This window comes from Coloeus monedula (genome assembly GCF_965178545.1).
Source record: "Coloeus monedula genome assembly, chromosome: 2".
NCBI lineage: Eukaryota > Metazoa > Chordata > Aves > Passeriformes > Corvidae > Coloeus > Coloeus monedula.
Genome location: NC_138782.1, coordinates 106933387 through 106951541, shown reverse-complemented (window position 1 = coordinate 106951541; position 18155 = coordinate 106933387).

Sequence of the window (18155 nt, the reverse complement as noted above, 5' to 3'; positions counted from 1 at the left end):
CACTCCCAGACAAAAGCAATTCCATCCAGTCTGATAAAGTGATCATGACAGTGCTAAGCAATTGTTAAAAACCAAACTCGTGAATAGAACTGGAGTACAAAAAGACTTAACTGAAATATAATGGGGAAATAAAAATCAATACAGACAAATGCTGAAGAATACAGACAAGTCCAGTAGAAGGGATTGTTGAGAAGAGGGAATAAGGTAATAGCTTTTTAATTTAGAGAAGGTAAATCAATAAGACAGGAACCCCTAGAGAAACCACAAATGAAGGGTCCCTTGTGATTATTCTTAACTGTACCTATATATATATATTTAAGTTGTAGAATCTGTCACGCTAGGAATAAGCTGTAGGGAAAAAGAACCCAAAGGATGCCTGTATAACAAAATATTATTTATTTCTGTAATAAAATATATATTACAGAAAAAAAGAAGAAAAATTAAAATGTTATTTAATCACCTAGTCATAATGAAATAGAAAATGAAATACATGAGTCATATACTGCTACATGTTGTAACAAAATGAGATACAATTTCTTCAACATATAAGAGAAAAAATAGCCAAGGATTATTCAAAATTTGAGAGTGTAGATGTAGAAGCAAAGAATCACTAAAATAACCTGGATGTTCTTAAAATGCAGATGAGAAATATAATCTGGATGATTAAGAGTATTGTGTGCACTAAATATTGCAATAGACTTCTAAGATATCAAGTAGCAAGGTATGAAGTTCTTATTAATATACAAATTAAAGGAAATAAAATATGACAAAAATCATAGAATTCTAATGAATATGTCATGATAGAGAAGACAGTGTTGTAGAATCCTGCTTAAAACAGAAAGCCAAGAAGAATGGATTGAGGAAGAAAGCCCAAGATATGACCGTAAGTTTGCTGTCACACTAAGAAAAAGAAACACTAAAATATGCTTTTTTTACCTATTTCATTAAGAAAAGGGGAGGGACCACAGACCAGAAATACATCTGCGTTCTAATAATCTTTCTCATGGCAAAAATATGAAATGCGAGAAGAACAGAACATGTAGGAGAGTTATCCAGCACTGGCTTATTTTAGCAGAAATGTAGGTCAAAGGATGTCAGCAAAGAACCATTAACAGTATGCTAAATAACTTTAGCAAACAGTACAGAAAATCACTGTAAATAAGAGCCTTAAACAAGAGTTTCACAGCCAGTCAGTTTAAAAGTGAGGACAAATATATGCTTCAGCAAACAAACACACCATGAACCCAGCCCTGCTTCCCCAGCTCCATGCAAGCACACTGCCCTAAGGTGCCATATGTTACAGAACAGAATATACTCAGCTACAGCCAGTAGAAACTATAAACCAGCTGGTTTACTCACTTGCCTGGCGTCAATAGGGACACAACTGCACAGCTGTATAATGTGATGAATGAAAAACACCAATTAGGAAGGAGTAAAATGATACATCTCTGAGGTACCTGCCAGATTTGCCAACAGAATAAACTAATAAAATAAATTCGCAGATCTCTGCCCACTACCTGGCATCTTTTGGCATCTATTAAGTATGCCTCACAATAAATATTGCAAATGATCAGTTTACTATTGACTAAACATTTACTGAAAACCAAATCTCTCTCAGCACTCTTGCAATCTACTGTTATTGTAATACAGGCTTTTTTTTCTCTTTCTTTAGGTGAAATGCAAGACATTCATTATATTCCCTTTGAATTAACAAAACAGTTAGCATATGCATGCAGTTGGCAATAACCACTATTCACAGATAATGTGATGGTATTGCATCTTGAATTATCCAAAGATGTATGACTCTTGTTCCTAGGTCTGAGTCATTCCACTCTGTAACTTCCTCTGTATCTCTCTATGCTCACTTTCATTTGATCAAATGACAAGCTCTGGTTTATTTAATTTATTCCTTTACCAAGAGAAGATATTCAATCTCTTTTATATTTCTCATGTACATTAATCTAGGGCTTTTTAATTTCAAGACTTTTATTTTATTTTTAAGTTGGTTCATAATCAGTTTTCAGCTACAGAACTCTCTTTGTTTCCTGACATAAGACAATTTCAAATGATCAGCTGGAGTTTGATGGAGTTAATCAGTCAAGCCAAACCACATTCCTAGACATATAAAATATTATCATAACAGCCTTTTCTTCAATGAATATATTTTTGCCAAGTATTTTATAACAGCATTGTTAAGTAAGTTTTTTAACACTTGTAGCCTGGAATATTGCATCAATCCCACTCAAGTCAAAATTGAATGCATATATTACACATGAAATGTACAAAAATACATCAAATGAAAAAAATCCTTAAGCAAAATATGGAATTCCATTATCAAAGCAAAAATATTCAATAGTCACTGAAGGAAAAAAATAAAATTCATCTCCAACTTTTAGAATTAAAGGAGTTCCAGCTGTATTGCATCTTGTCCAGAGAAACATACTCATTCAGTGCATCAATAGTGCCATCATATTTGAGGTATTTGAAGCTGGGAAGAATATAGATATTTGCATATATTATATTTAACTTCTTTGAAGTGGTTTCACAGAGGACACATCTGTAGGCATAAATAACAGCTCCTCTGAGAGTCTGAAATAAGGTGGTTAATAATCGAGATTCGCTAAGAATTTAAATTTTTTTTTTTATCACTGTCATTTGAATTACCTTTGAGAAGTCCCTTGAGAATTAGCTGGTACATTCAGGGAGCACAAAATGCAGATGGATACCAGGGATACCGTCAGTGGATACAAAACTGCAATAAACCTGAAAGCTTAGGTTATAAGGAATTATTTGAACGAGTTAGCTTTTAAACTAGGAAGTTTTGGTAAATTGGTTATATTAATAAGGTAAAATACCCAAGTTTATATATTAACATAAAATATCTTAGCCTAAGACTGTGCTACACATCTGAAGATAAATTAAAAAAAAAAAAAAAAAAAAAGATGTTTTTATATTTAAGGTTCTGTTTGAAGTGCAGTAAGAAAAAGGGGAAAGATCCTCTAGAGAGTATGGAACAATGTCATACCAATTATGGTCCATGTGAAATAAGACAACAGAGACCAAAGTATTTTTCTGGGAAAAGAAAGTAAATTTTTAGTAACCTCTTCTGTGATTTGGAACACAAGGTCCTGTTAAGTGACTTAGGAACCTAATTGTGTTTAAAAACATCCACTTGATTTTTGGTGGCCTTCTTTGTAGGCAAGTCTGGCTCCTCGAGGTGGATTGGGTGTTAAAAGCTTCTTGCCTCCTAAAATCTTGGCAACAAAATACTAAATTTTAATTTAGAGATGTGATCATCCTCTGTGATACTGTGCAGCTGCAGTTCTCTTAAACAATCAAACAACACATGAAGGAAAAACTATGGTGAGATTGGATTCTCAACATCTCTTATATAGCCATACAGGTTTGAGAAGGTTCTCCCTTCTGACTGTCTTAAGAACAATCAGATATACTGAAAAATTTTAACATATTGTCTTGAAAAAAAGAACATTTGATGGAGAGCTAACAATTCTTGTTGGAATATAACTTTTACCATAAAACTACTATGGTATTTTTTAAGCTACAGTAGTGAGTTTCCACAGACATCAGCCCAGGACGCTGGGCATTTGAAAACACCACACAGTACTGGTCACAGTGCATGCACAAAGCAAGTCTCTTGTCAATACAAAAGCAGATCTGATCTGCAATGATAAATAAGTCTGTCAGGAATGGGAAATGTCTAGCTTGTTTTATCATTTTGGGATTTGTCAGTGTTGGCAGGATTGATGATGTAATTTGTAAAGCTATCAGATCTAAATTTGGAAGCAATTAAAAAAAAATAAACAGAATACCTGAAAAGACTGCAGCAAAAATAGAGGAGAAAAGCACATACCTAAAGAAATCATTTTTAGACAATGACACTATATATACAAAACTACTGCGACCCTACCTGGAGTATTGTACATAAATCTGGACATTTTGTTAAAGAAAGCAGACCAAATACCTGGAACTGTACATGAGAAAAGGCTGGTTAATTATTTTGGAGGTTATAATTACTACTTGTGGAAGGAAAAGAGGCCAGAAAATTCAGATTTATTGTCATTACAAAGAGCTAAGATAAAATGATTAAGCTGTATAATATTTTGAAGGACTTAGAAACAGTTTGTATCATCAACTACTGGAAAAGAAAAATTGCCTCAAAATAAAAATGGAAACTGAGAAGCTGAAAAGGCCATGAACACTGAGATAAATCAAGAAGCAAGTGCACTTTGAAAGCAAACACACTGTTTAGAATGGACTAGAAACTGCATTAGTAGAAGAAAAGGTGATTATAAGTTTCTGTAGCAACTGGAGTGTGGGGAGGAAAGAAGGAAAGAAAATTATACTCCTGTCTCCAAAGGCAGAAGCTTGAGTGAGCTTGGAATCTCAATTACACGCTCAGCCCTTGAGATGCTCCCTCAGACCAGTATTGAAGAGATAAACCATTCTGCTTCAGAGAAATGGGCAAAAGTTGTCTCTTCATGACCTAGGAGTCAAGAGAGAAGTCACTGCCTTTGTGGTTTACTCTAAAAAAATTTCAGTTAAAAAACGGTATGAGAGTTCACCATGAAATTTTAGTTCAAAATCTCACTCTATTCTAAATTTTTACTTAGATTTTCCCATTTTTGCTGAAAATACACAGACAGCAGTAGTAATGATTAAGGATGCCCATGGGGAACAGGCCTGAGCACTAACTCATTCCACAAAGGCCCTCCAAGAACTCACAAACAGCAATAACTTTTGGTCACTGCTTTTCCTGGGGACTATCCAAGCAATTATCAAGAAGTGAAAAACTTTATAGACATTTCCTTTACTCAAGTTCTCCAATTGCTTGATTTGACTCTTTTCAGAAACAGCAAATTAATTCTTGAAATTTAGTTTTAAATAGTATGAAGGGATGGGAAAATGTCTGTGGTACAAATCCTCAGTTGTCAAATGTCACAGACTTCACCTCACCCATTCAGAACATTCTCAGGACTGAAAGGCTGCACCCTGGCACACAATTCCCTCTGTGCATGCAGCTGGGTGGTGTGCATGGAGCTGAAGATGCAGTATGGTGCAGCAGTACTTTAGCATGTGCCTGACCTCCTAACCCAAAGGTCAAAATGTAGAAGGGAAGATTTACATATGAAACAGAATTACACAAATATGAGAAGACAGAGATGTGTGACTTCTTCAGAGTAGTCAGAACTACAGATGCATTACTTCAAAAATTAGAAGGTTAAGCAATGGCCAATTCTCCTATTCTGCCCCATTCATCTGTTTCCTCATCTTCCCTACCCAATTCCTGTCTTATACATGCACAGGTTGTTTGGGTTTTTTTTTTTCTGAGCTGTGCTGAAGAATGAAGTAAGAGAACTAACCTGAAGAAATACCTAATTTAATTCTTCTGAGTTGTCCTTCCACAACCTTTCACAGAGAAACAAATACCTGTGCAAGCACAATGGAGATGGATGAGACAAAAAACATATGGGGAGAAAACAAAGGCAAATAATTGTTAATTTTTGGTCTGTGAATTTTTTATTGCTTTTTAAAGTTTTTGCAAAACACTTTCAAATTTACTTGTCACTAGAGTCATTGAAACTTAATAGAGAAAAAAGCCACATCTTTTTCTTTCAAATTATTTCAGTCACTACGTGAGTCCTCAGCTCAGAGTTCTAAAGATGAGGGCTTCACATGAAATAGACTGGTGAGAAGACAGACATATTTTAGGAATTCATATATATTTATCCAGATCTCTCTAATCTATATCTATAGATTATCCATATCTATATCCTTCTGTTGTGGTCAAAAACAAGGGTTAGAGCTCAGCCACTCCAATAAACAGCATAGTTTGAAACAGTTAAAAGTTTGAGTTGGATTTTGTACATTATGTAAATCCAAAGTAAAAGAAAGTCTGGTTTTGTGGTGCACAAATAAATTAATTCATGTAATTATTCTGTAATAGTGTAATTGCTGTAAGGTAGAATATGACCCATAAAATCTAGCAATTGTGGAGTTAATAATGTCCTATAAATACTATTCCAATTATACTACAAGTTAAAGTACCATGTAATACCTGTCTTAATTGCCTCTTGGTCTATGGCTAGCTCAAAAATGAGGACCCTCTTTTTTATAAGCATAGATATAAGCTCATTATAACAATGTGCATAATGTTTAATAGTTTAATACATACAGCTAAACAACTAGAGCAAATCAAATTGTTAATGACAATCAGATTATACACAAAGTTAGCCTCTTTATGGTATCTAGAAGTTTTTACATTATTCCAATTGACTAACAAATACTTTTCAGAAACAAATTTAGAATAATTTCTTCCTCATAAATTATTGCCAGCAGTAGTTCAATTATTCAGTAGAGAAAATGCCAATCAAGAGGTCTAACTGGTGAACTTATTTATACAGTGCAATATATGCAATATCTGTTTCCTGACCTGTTCTCTTGTAGAGAGGCAAAAGAAATGCTTTATGAATGCAATGAATACGAATCTGAGGATGCTCAGTGACAGTATCCAAAGTTTCCACTCAGGCACATAAGATACGATAGCCACATCTTTTAGGCCTAAACTCTGTAACAAAGTGGGGACACCTACTTTTATTTCTGGTCATGCTAATCCTTGACCAGCTGTTGCAAACCTTGTATCTTGAATCTTTTCACCAAGATTGCTTCAGCCAAACAGTATCTGCATATAAAGGAATGATCTATCTATTGTTTTCCTCTAAAGGTATTGTGCCCCACTTTTGCTATTGCTATTTTCTGCTGGGAAAACCAGATGTCACAGCTTTTCTCCTTTACATCTATCCAACCACAGAACAATAAATGCATGATTCAGCCATTCCTGAGCTGATCCCTGGGGCTGGATTTTCCTCCACCCAAACACACACATCACTCACTAACCAAAGCATGTGCAAAGGCTTTTCAGATGATGGGCTACTGGTAACCTGAACTCTGTCTCAAACATCCCATCCAACCACTGTTTCTTAGTGATGCTACTTACTGGGTTCAATTACTTCTGAAGTTTTCTGTTCCTTGTAATTCATGTTTATGGAAAGCAGTCATGAAACACAGATGTGGATATAGACTTAGCCAAATATGAGTATTTGAAAAAATAAAAATTCCCCCTCAGAGAGAAGCAATCATAAGCAAATTCATAGGTAACAGTTTAAATGTAGACAAAGGAGTTAAAGATTTATATTAATATGCAATTATGTAAATCTCCTCATCTGATTCTATTCCAAATTATATTTATAGCCATTTCTGAATCAGGGTGTTTCATCAGTAGTTTTTTTCACTAAACTATTTAAAACTTTTTTTTTAGTTTTTTTTTTTTTCCCTTTATAAGTTATGGCTGTTGAAAATTGCTGAAAATTTTAACTCCAATGTAATTTGTTTGTGAGGATGACTGATCTGGGAATAGATTTTGGGATCTGCCCCTTGAAACATGATTGTCAAATGCCAAATAGAACTACACAGAATAAGAGAAGAAGGAAGGATTTTGGAACAGTGGTTTGGCATTCAGTTGGCTTGCATAAACTGAAAACAGAATGCAGAATCAATGTTAAATTTGTATATATGTGTCAGTCATTGCATTTCAATTTAATTACAATATTTTGAACTGCTACATGAGCACTGTCCAGGAGGGTTGAAAATCTGGCTGCCTAGCAGCTATATTACAGATTTAATTAACACACATTGAGAACTGCTGCAAATCATCTGTGCAGCCATTCCCTTGCTATTGATGATGACAACGTTATGGAGGCCAAGCTGCAAATCCTCCTCACAGGCTGCAGTGCAGTTACCATTATTCTATTGATCAGCTTTGTCTCAGATGTTATGTGGCAAAAACGTGGTAATCGGGATGACAAGCTTAAAAGATGTAAGCTATTCGCAGAGCTAGTGAAGAAAACAAAGCTAAAGGCATTTAGTGTCACTGAATACATTTTTTGAAAGAAAATACAGGCTTTTGTATAAAGCAGAATGCCAGAGACAAAATGTGGCCAATCATAAAATCTCAGCGAAAGATCTGAATTTAAAGGAAAATGCAGTAGCAAATAAATACTGAAAACAAGCATCCAGGAAAATTCAGCACTTGTAGAGATGGCAAGAACAGATGTTTACTCCTTCTGGTCTCTATATCGCAGTGGTGGCCTTTTACATTTTATTGCACAGTTGTTAATGATATCACAAAAATGGAGGCACAGAAAAAAAGTACAAAACAGAAAGGAATTGTTACTAAACAATGTTGTGGCAATGAAAAAATGTTAAGAAATAGTACTAAGGGAAAAGTGTCCCCGTGAATTACCATAGAAGGGAGATGCAAAAATATTTTGATCTTAGAAAGTATCAGTTCTGCTCTGCTCATATTCATAAATACTCCCATGGATGAACAGTTCAGAGGCAGAACTGCTCCCCCAGGCTAACATGCCATCCTTGAGGTAGAGTTACATCAGCATGGAAGAACTGAGTTAATAATAATGCCACACTGGGGAGAATACACACTTTGATGCATGTATTTTGAACAATTGTTAGATATTTGAGAAAGACATAGCAGTTGCTGAAACAAAACATGTAACCATTGACATAGGGACAATTACCAAGTGTGCTGCAATTAATTTAGAAATTGTAGGAAGGAGTAAGTCTAGTTAACAGCTCTGGAGGAGGTGAGAGGAATTATTAATGGAGCATTTGCAGAAATCAACAATTAAATACAAACAAATGAGTCTGGAAAGGCTGGAATGGAATTCCTTTGTGATGGTCTTCAAGTGCTCTCCTGCATACCTAAGAAAACACATAGTACAGCAAAAAATGATGAAACAGGAGCTTAAATAGGGAGTAACTGGTTTGCAAAATACTGACTAGAAAGGGCTTTGAGAGTTAGTACAGATAATTCCCCAAGGCCCTTAGCAAATGGTATAGCTGAGAAAAACAATGAATATAGAGGCTACTAATGCTTGTCTGCTATACAAAAAAATTGAGTTTAAATGAGAGTGCTGTAATTTCCTAAGTCTTATGCTGTAAAATATTGTGATATGCCCAGCCTTCAAAGCAAGCCAATTCCATGAATCCAGGGGGCCTAGTTAAAACAGTGTGTTGTGATAAAATCACACTAGGCACAGAATTTACAATTTAAGGTTGAAAAGCCTTATAGCCAGCACTCCAGACCAAAAGTACTGTAACCTATATGTAAAGTCATATTAACAGTCCGGGAATATGAACTCTTTACTTATTAATCAGAGTGTTACCTTCTTCATTCACATCCCTATTACCTTCCTATTATTTTCCACTGTTATCTCTGACATATTTAGTCATAGGCTTGCCAAGCTTGTCAAGGGGGCTTTAAACTAAAGTTGCCAGGGGACAGCAAACTAAATCCATCCAACTCCTACCAGTCTGATGTCAGTGCCAGTGCCAGAGCCTGGACCAAGGGATGGCCGGTGTGCAGGAGAGCACTTGAAGAACATCACAAAGGAGTTGCATTCCAGCCATTCCAGACAGTAAGTCAGCTTCACTGGGTGTTATAAACACTAGACTGCCTAGCAGGCTGCTGCTCCCTGAGAGCTCAGTGATGGTTTCCTAGGGCCATGCGATTGATCACATCCCACCGTCCATTTCAGACAGCCCCGCGATCTGGCTCTGACAGCCAGCAGCGTTACAACACAGTGGGGGTAAAGAAGGCAGAGAAGGGTCTCTCATGAGGGTTTGAGATGGCTTTAATCACATCTTGTCCCCACAATGTTCAGAGGTAGACAGACAATGCGGTCTGGGAGCGGGATGGTTTTGTCAGGGGCCCAGGGGCGGTCCCTGGGCAAGGCTGGGGTACAGGAGAAAATAGGGAGAAACCAAGGGAGTGGCCAGAGCTAGGGCAGGGAATGGGTGGAACATGTGAAATAGGAAAAGCAATGGATTAACAGATCCCCACAACTGGCAGAAAAACCTGCATGCCTCTGTGCAAATGAACACAGCATGGAGAATAAACAGGAGGAGTTAGAGACCTGCTCACCTCCAGGGCTGTCATCTTACTGGCCTCCCATATGTGGTGAGATGGCTATTATGATGGGAATGTCAGAATGGAGGACACAGGCTCTGTGGGAAGGACAGGCAGGAGAGATGAAGTGACTGTGCTGCCCTGTATGTCAGTGGCCAGCTGGAGTGAATGGAGCTCCTCCTGGGCATGGATGAGAACCTGATAGAGAGTTTGTCAGTCAGGATTAAAGGGAGGGCAGGCAATGGTGATATTAGACTGGGTTCTGTTACAGGCTGCCCAGCCAAGAACATTGAGAAGATGAGGCCTCTTATAGATGGAGCAGCACCATGATCACAAGACCTGGTCCTCATGGAGGACTTCAACCACCCCGATATGTGTTGGAGGGACAGCACAACAGGGAACAGGCAATCCAAGAGGATCCGGGAATGCACTGATGACATCTTCCTTCTGATAGAGTAGCCAGTGAGAAAGGTGCTATTCTGGATCATGTTTTCACTGCCAGGGAGGAGCTGGTGGTGACTGTGAAACTCAAGGGCAGCCAGGGCTGCAGTGACCATGAAGTGGTGGAGATTGAGATCCTTAGGGCAGTGAGGATTGTGCACAGCAAGATTGCTACTCAGCTTCAGAAGAGCAGACTTTGGCTGCTTTTGGATCTTCTTGGTACCATAGTATCAAAAAAAAAAAAAAAAAAAAAAAAAAAAAAAAAAAAAAAGAATTATTGTCTCATTGAAGTTATGAATATCAAGAATTTTTATGAGGAAGGAAGTCTATAAGGGCATGTAATAGTGTTTGCAGAACTGAAAGCTAACACTGTCCCTGCTCGGCTCCGTGGGGTCCTGTGTGCACCCTCAGAAGCACGGGTGGGTTCAGTGTTACAGTCGGTAACAAAGAGTTGAGAAGGGCATTTGTGTGCGTTCCAGCAGGAGCATTTATTGCTGCTACACTGCTGAAGGTTGCAGAGGCAAATGTGAACATGATCCCAAAGATCAGAGTTTTATCCAGGGGCCGGGAAAAGGCAGGACTAGGGAATGGGGACCAATGGGGAACTCTGGGGGATTGACAAGGGGGCAAAGGCTGACAGCCAACCGGGGAAGCCAAACTGGGGTAGATTAACATAACAGAACACTGCATCCTGAGAGAAGCCTTTCTGGTCACCCTAACATGAAGTGAGTGGTTCTTGTGGTACTAGGGAGTTGTCTTACAGAAAATTCTCTGTCCCTTGTAATGTATGTTCACTGGCCATCACAGAAAGCCTAGAGATTTCACTCAGTCTGAGCTATATTAAACTTAAACTCATAAAGCTTATGTGCTGCTAGATCTGTCTATAAAAATTAATGGTAATGTTAACTAAAGCTTAACATAACTTTTTAATTAAATACTTGTCTTTTCAATATTATTCTACTTTCATTGAATTGTCACTGGTTGAAGAAAGCAGCAAAACCTCCAGGTCAAAGCATTTCCTTTCATTTAAGTTTGCACTGCTTTTAAAAACCTTTTTTTTGCCTGGTGATTCTGGTGCAGCTGTTCCTGCTCAGTTTTCTTGACAATTCACAGTGAGGTTGCTCAGACAGGCAAGAGATATCAAAGCTGTTTAAATTGTAGTAGTTCACCTTCTTTTGAACCATACAGAACCAGTCACAGTTGGAAATGGGATACCTGACTTAAGAAACCAAAAAACACACCTGAAAATCAATGCCACTGTGATAAGTTACAGCTTCAGAAAATTGATAAAGGCACTGCAAAATGATTGCCTGATCAGTAGTATTGCCTGCCAAGCTTGAAAGAAACCCATTACACTGTTCTTTCTCTGCTTTGCTATAATTTACACTGCTCTGGTATCTTTCTTCTTTCTTCTCCTAGCCTCAGGAATCATTACGAATATTACGATAGGATTAAGTGACTTGAGATGCCTGCAGCAATTGTGACATTTGTACTTAGAAGACTCATAAGACTTCTGGGCACTCTTGAATGTGTAATGGAAGCAGCAAGGTCAGCAGCACAAAAATCATTCCCATTTTCTATCACTGTCTATGTGAGGTTTCATATTTACATGATTTTAGATAAGAAAGCCTGTGTAAAATATGCTCAAAAAGATACATTACAAAAGACTTAATTGCTCTTAAATCATCCATACCTGAGCACAATGTAGGGACATTTCCATTGATGTAAAGTAAATGAAGACAGAAGAGTCAATGTAAGCATGGATTGAACCTACTTAAGACACATCCTTATTTTTCCAGGTTTACGTTTATTTTTAGATTATTTTTTTCAACCATTCTTCACCTTCAGGAAGTTCTACACCTTTGGGCACATATACATGTTCTCTGGTTCTTACATACCTAGCCTTAGTTCACCCAACTTAAACTTCAAGGCTATAAAGCCTGTATTTATTCCCTATCCAAGCCAGTGGCTGCTCTCAGGAAAAAAAACAAAGCCCCACTACAAATAGAATAGAACAGAGCAGAATATTTCAGCTGAAAGGGACTCACAAGGAACATCCAGCCCAACTGCCTGACCACTTTGGGGCTGACCAAAAGTTAAAAACGTGTTACTAAGGGCATTTTATTATTGCCTCTTAAACATTGACAGGCTTAGGGCAGCAACCACCTCTATAGGAAGCCTGTTCCAGTGTTTGACCAACCTCTTCATAGAGAAATACTTCCTAATGTCCGATCTAAACCTGCCCTGATGCAACTTTGAACTATTCCCATGCATCCTATCCCTGGATACCAGGGAGAAATACTCAGCACGTTCCTCTCCGCTTCCCCTCCTCAGGAAATTGCAGGGCGCAATAAGGTCACACCTCTCAGCCTCCTTTTCTCCTGACTAGACAGAGTCCTCAGCCACTTCTCATAATACATCCTTTCTAATCCTTTCCCCAGCTTTCTTACCCTCCTCTGGACACATCTGAGTACCTTAACACCCTTCTTAAATTGTGGGGTCCAGAACTGCACACAGCATTCAAGGTGAAGCTTCATGGACACTGAATACAGCAGGATAATCATATCTTTTAATCAGCTGGTGATGCTCTGTTTGGTGCTTCCCAGGATGTGATTTGCCCCCTCAGCTGCCAAAGACACACTTGTCATTCATACTGAGCCTGCTGTTGACCAACACCTCCAGGTCTCTTTCTGCAAGGCTGCTCTTCAGCCACTCCTCTTCCAACTTATACTTGTTCCGAGCATTACTGTTTTCCAGATGCAGAATTTGGCTTTTTTTTTGGTCATATATCTTGTGTATCTTCCTACAAAATTTAAACATCTAACCTTTCTGGTTGGAAAAACTTTATTCTATTTCAAATATTTTCATAGCATAATATAGGGGAGTTTAGTTACTGTACTAAGCCATCTATATTACCCATTATCACCAAGGTGTGTGAGGAAGAAGCTCTTAACACACATAACTGTAGGACACACTGTAGTCATCCCTTTCTCTAATACATCTTGCTGATGTACAAGTTTCAGACAAGGATAAGTTCACAAGCTGGTTAGATTTGTCCCATTGCAAGGAATAAAGAAATAAAGCAGAATTTTTCTAAATAGCAATGGTAATGCAAATCACTATTCACTTTTTGTACTTAGTTAACACAAAAAATTAAGCAAAACCTTGAAATCCAAAAGCCTCATATGACAATACTCACAGGAGGAGCCCAAAGGGATTAAGATTTCCTCAAAACTTGGTTCAAGTTTTAAAATGTACCCTTGGGTACAGAAGAAGCAGAGTCAATTTCCCAGGCTAAATATCAAGATTGAAAATGTGAGATTTATCACTGATCTCTGTCTAAAAGACGTACTCCCAAGCACTGTCACCCAATCACATAAAATCGTGGGTTACACTGTCAATTGAGTACTGCATGTTTAATGCATCTGTAGAGATAGTAATCTCTGTGACAGCAGAGCTGAGGAACCCTTAGAGGATTTTAAGAGGAAACAATGCAGACAAAATGATTACAGAAAACTGTCTGTGGGAAAGAAACTCAGAAGGAGATTTATGTTTTATAAATTTGTTCTTGCTACCTAATTGCAAAAGACATTCAGGAACAAATCTCTTCTGGGGGAAAGAATGTGACTTTGGCACAAGTTCGACTTTGCTATCAATACTGCCGGTAGACTTTTCTGTCCAGAAAAACTGTAAAAAATTGTTTCTTAAATAGGTTCTGTGTATCACTGAATCACAGAATGGTTTGTATGGGAAGGGACCTTAAGGATCATCTAGTTCCAAACCCCCTGCCATGAGTAGGGACACCTTCCATTAGAACAGGATGCTCAAAGTCCCATTGCCCCATCCAAGTTAGCCTTGAACACCTTTTTCTACTTCTATTTTCTACTAGTTGATCAAGTAATTAGAGTTTTACATAACATTTGTCTCACCAGTAAGTCCCATGGTAGAACTGTGGCATATTAATTATCTTTTAAAAGTTAGACATTGTTGCAAAACATGCAAAAAACCACAATGAAAAGCAATTAAATAGTAAGACTAAAAGTAAATATGAATTTGTTATCCCAAAACCCGGAACACATGAGAGTAAAGGGATCACTTGAAAAATCTTATCACAGAATATTTCACAGGTAGAAAGCAGAGTATTTGAAAGTCTGTTAAGAACTTATGCAATTCCTGATCAGTTACATTCTCAGAAGAGGTCAGAAAATATTTCAAAACTTCATAATTAAACCATTAATCAATGTAGAAAAGGTAATGAGTAAGTAAGAGAAGCATGGATTTGAATATTCTTTATTTTGCATGATAAAATTGTGTAAGATCTGAAAATTCATCAACTGTAACTATTTATTCTCAGTCTGACTGTTTCAAAACAGAAGCTGAAGCTTATCAAAAAGAACACTAAGTCTTAACTCAGAAAATTATTTCAGGCTTAAAAGGTGACACAATAAAGACTGACAGGAACGTCCAGGCATTACTTCATGAAATGCTTATATTTAACCAAGTTTCGCAACAAGTTAAAAATAAAAACACTAGAATGGAAAATGCCCTTTAGAAAAATGGTGTAGTACAGGTATATCCCAGGGCAAAATTTGCTGGATGATGCATACGTTATACAGAAGCTCCCTGGCACCCTTTGCAACCAGTGTCTGTTTTAGTCCTCCTCTAGCATGGGTTGAAATACTGATAACCTTGTAAAATGGCCCTACATGAAGGCAAAAAATGAATGCCTGTGGAAAGCACAAGGGACATTGAAAATCCATTGGAGCATTAGGAACACATCGGCCACTAAGATGAATATAAACTACTATAAAATCTTTGCCCCTTTATGCAACACTTAACATATTTGAAAACTATGTTGAAAAAATGTTATACATTAGTACATTGTTTATATACTAACATCTCTTTAGACACTTACAAATTAGCAGAATAAAATCACTTAATTTTGTGGAACTTTCAGCGAATTCTCCCAGCATACTTCTAGTAAAATGAATAAACATGCACTCTTATAGTAATTTCACGGAAAGGACAGCAGTGATGTCATTCTAAGAGAGTATTATATTGTCAGTGAAACATCAGTCTTCTAGGAAAAATAATACAAGCATCAGTCTCTTGGTAAAACAAAATATATCTTCTTTCCATAGGCTAAGTAAGCATTACAAAGCAAAAAAATGCCTCCAAAAGTTGTTCTGTTAAAAAAAATAAGTTTGATGTTTATATGTATTTGATGGGAAAGCAAAACCACTAATTTGCTGCTGAGGGTGATTTATGTTTTGTTGTTAGTAAACTGCTTGTTTGTCTCCCGCACAAGAAAGCAAGAAGACAAAACATCTTTTTTTTCTTTTTTCAAAGCACCCCTTTAAACACTACAATATTCTGTATGTGTTATAAGTACCATGCATTTCCTCCCTTCTGCTGCTGCAAGCACTGTCTCCAGTATAATAACTAAACTGCTAAAAGTGGCAAAACCCCTGAGCATCAGAGAGGTTTTTGCACTCTTCTGTCACTCACAGCTTTAAACCTCCAAGAATTTATTATTGTTACCTTTTTATATATTTGTGTTAGCTTTTATAAACAGATTCAGAGATATAAACAATGGCTTTTGCCTTGTTAAGTATAAATATTTTTTGTTATATTTTTCCCCTGTCAAACTTGACTGGAAATCACTACTTTTGATGTGAAGTTGATGACAAATGCTATTATATCCTCATGGTGGGATGGTTAAATGTGTGTCCCGGTTCAAAAGGAGAAATTTACTCATTTAAGCAATCACAAAGTATGGTTATAAAAAAACACAAAAAGCCCTCTAGTTAGTTCATCAGCTTCATTAAATAAAACTTGTGACATGATGACCAAATCACTTGGGTTATGTTGACATCATAGATTTTGCAAGATCATGCACAATTCAAGAACTTAATAAAGTTTCATTTGAGTTTCCTTAGTACTTAAACTCTGTTTTTCCAAATACCCAGAAGCATTTCAGTCCTGGGCTGGCTGCTCAACAGATCCCTCACATTGAGGACTTTTCTGGATCCACAAATCGCAGATTTTCAATGGGATTCTCACAAGTGACAGCACTTAGCTCTGCCTGTCAAAACAAGACTTACCTAAACCCCTGTGGCACCACTGACTGAAACAGCAGTTGCTGCACCATTAAATACAGGTTGGAACCAGGACCTAGAAGATTAAGCTGACTAAGGTTTACTTCCCACTCTGTCTGAGACCTTGTAATCTGCTCCTCACACCTTCCAAAAGTGCCCTAAATCCCAGTTTACAGACTTAGGGGAAAAGTAGAGACAGCTTTCTCTGCACCACTTCTACTGAAGCTGTTTCCTTCAGATTAGAATAAAAGAAAAATTAATAGATCAAGGACATGGGAGAACGTGTGTCTCAAGTATTGATGAGATCACTGTTGTGGTTTAGGAATGCTACCCCAATTCAGTGTCCTCACTAAGACTCTCCCAAACCACATGCTGCTCTCACTCACTCCCTCTTCCCCTTCTCCTTCTTGCTGTGGCAGGAATTGGGGGCAAAAGAGGCAAAGATCATGGGTTGAGACAAGGACAATCTACTGGAAGCAGGAATGAGATTAGAAAACAAGCAGTGACAGCCACAATATTAAAAACAAAAGGATACAAAAGGAGAGAATTATTCACATGCAAAAATGATCACTGTGCAGCCTGCAAAAATAGACAAATTGTCTCCCGCACACACTTTTTCTTGACTGGAAGGAGCCCCTGCTCCTTGGAAGGGAGAGTCCCTTTCCCCCACCCCCAGTAGTGACCATGAGGTGGTACAGAAAAACCACTGGGTTCTGGCCATAGCCTCTCATGGCTACTGCAAAAACCCTGTCCTGGCCAGAACCAGGACGATCACTTAATAGAAATAGAGAGATCTGAAGCTGGTGTCTTCTCGGGCTGTTTTCACTTTTAGCTATAAGAAATTATGTAGTTTATTGGAATAACTATTGAAAGAACAGAGGAAGGCAAGTATCATTGAATCCAGACCCTTTTTACTGCAGAAAGTGCCATCATATATCTTTGCTGCTATAACATAATTACCAACAACAGAATCATAGAATGGCCTGGGAAGAGAGACACCTTTCACTAGACCAGGTTGTTCAGAGTTCCATCCAGCCTGACCTTGAACACTTCTAGGGATAAGTCATCCTCAGTTTCTCTGGGCAGCCTATTCCACTGCCTCATGACACTTGTTAAGAATTTTTCCTAATATCCAATCTAATCCTACTCTTTTTCAGTTTGAAGCCATTTACCTTTGTCCTGTCACTACATACTCCTGTAAAGGGTCTCTCTCCATCTTTCTTGTAGGCTGCCTTCAGGTACTGGAAGGCTGCATTCAGGTCACCCCAAAGCCAAGCCTTCTCTTCCCCAGGCTGAACAAACACAATTCTCTCAGTCTTTCTTCATAGGAGAGGTGCTCCTTCCCTCTGATCACCTCGGTGGCCTCCTCTGGACTTACTTCAACAAGTCCATGTCCTTCCTGAGCTGGGGACCCCAGAGCTGGACGCAGTAATCCAGGGGGGGTCTCACTGTCAGACAATATCCTAACCAAATTTGGACAGTACAGCCATTAAACTTTTAGGGTTCCCCTTGAAAGTCACTTCAAGAGAAATAAGCAGCACCAGCTGGACTGTGCGTCTGTAGAAACACAGACAGAACAGAAAAGTTTGAATCAAAGTCACTTATTTCTTCTG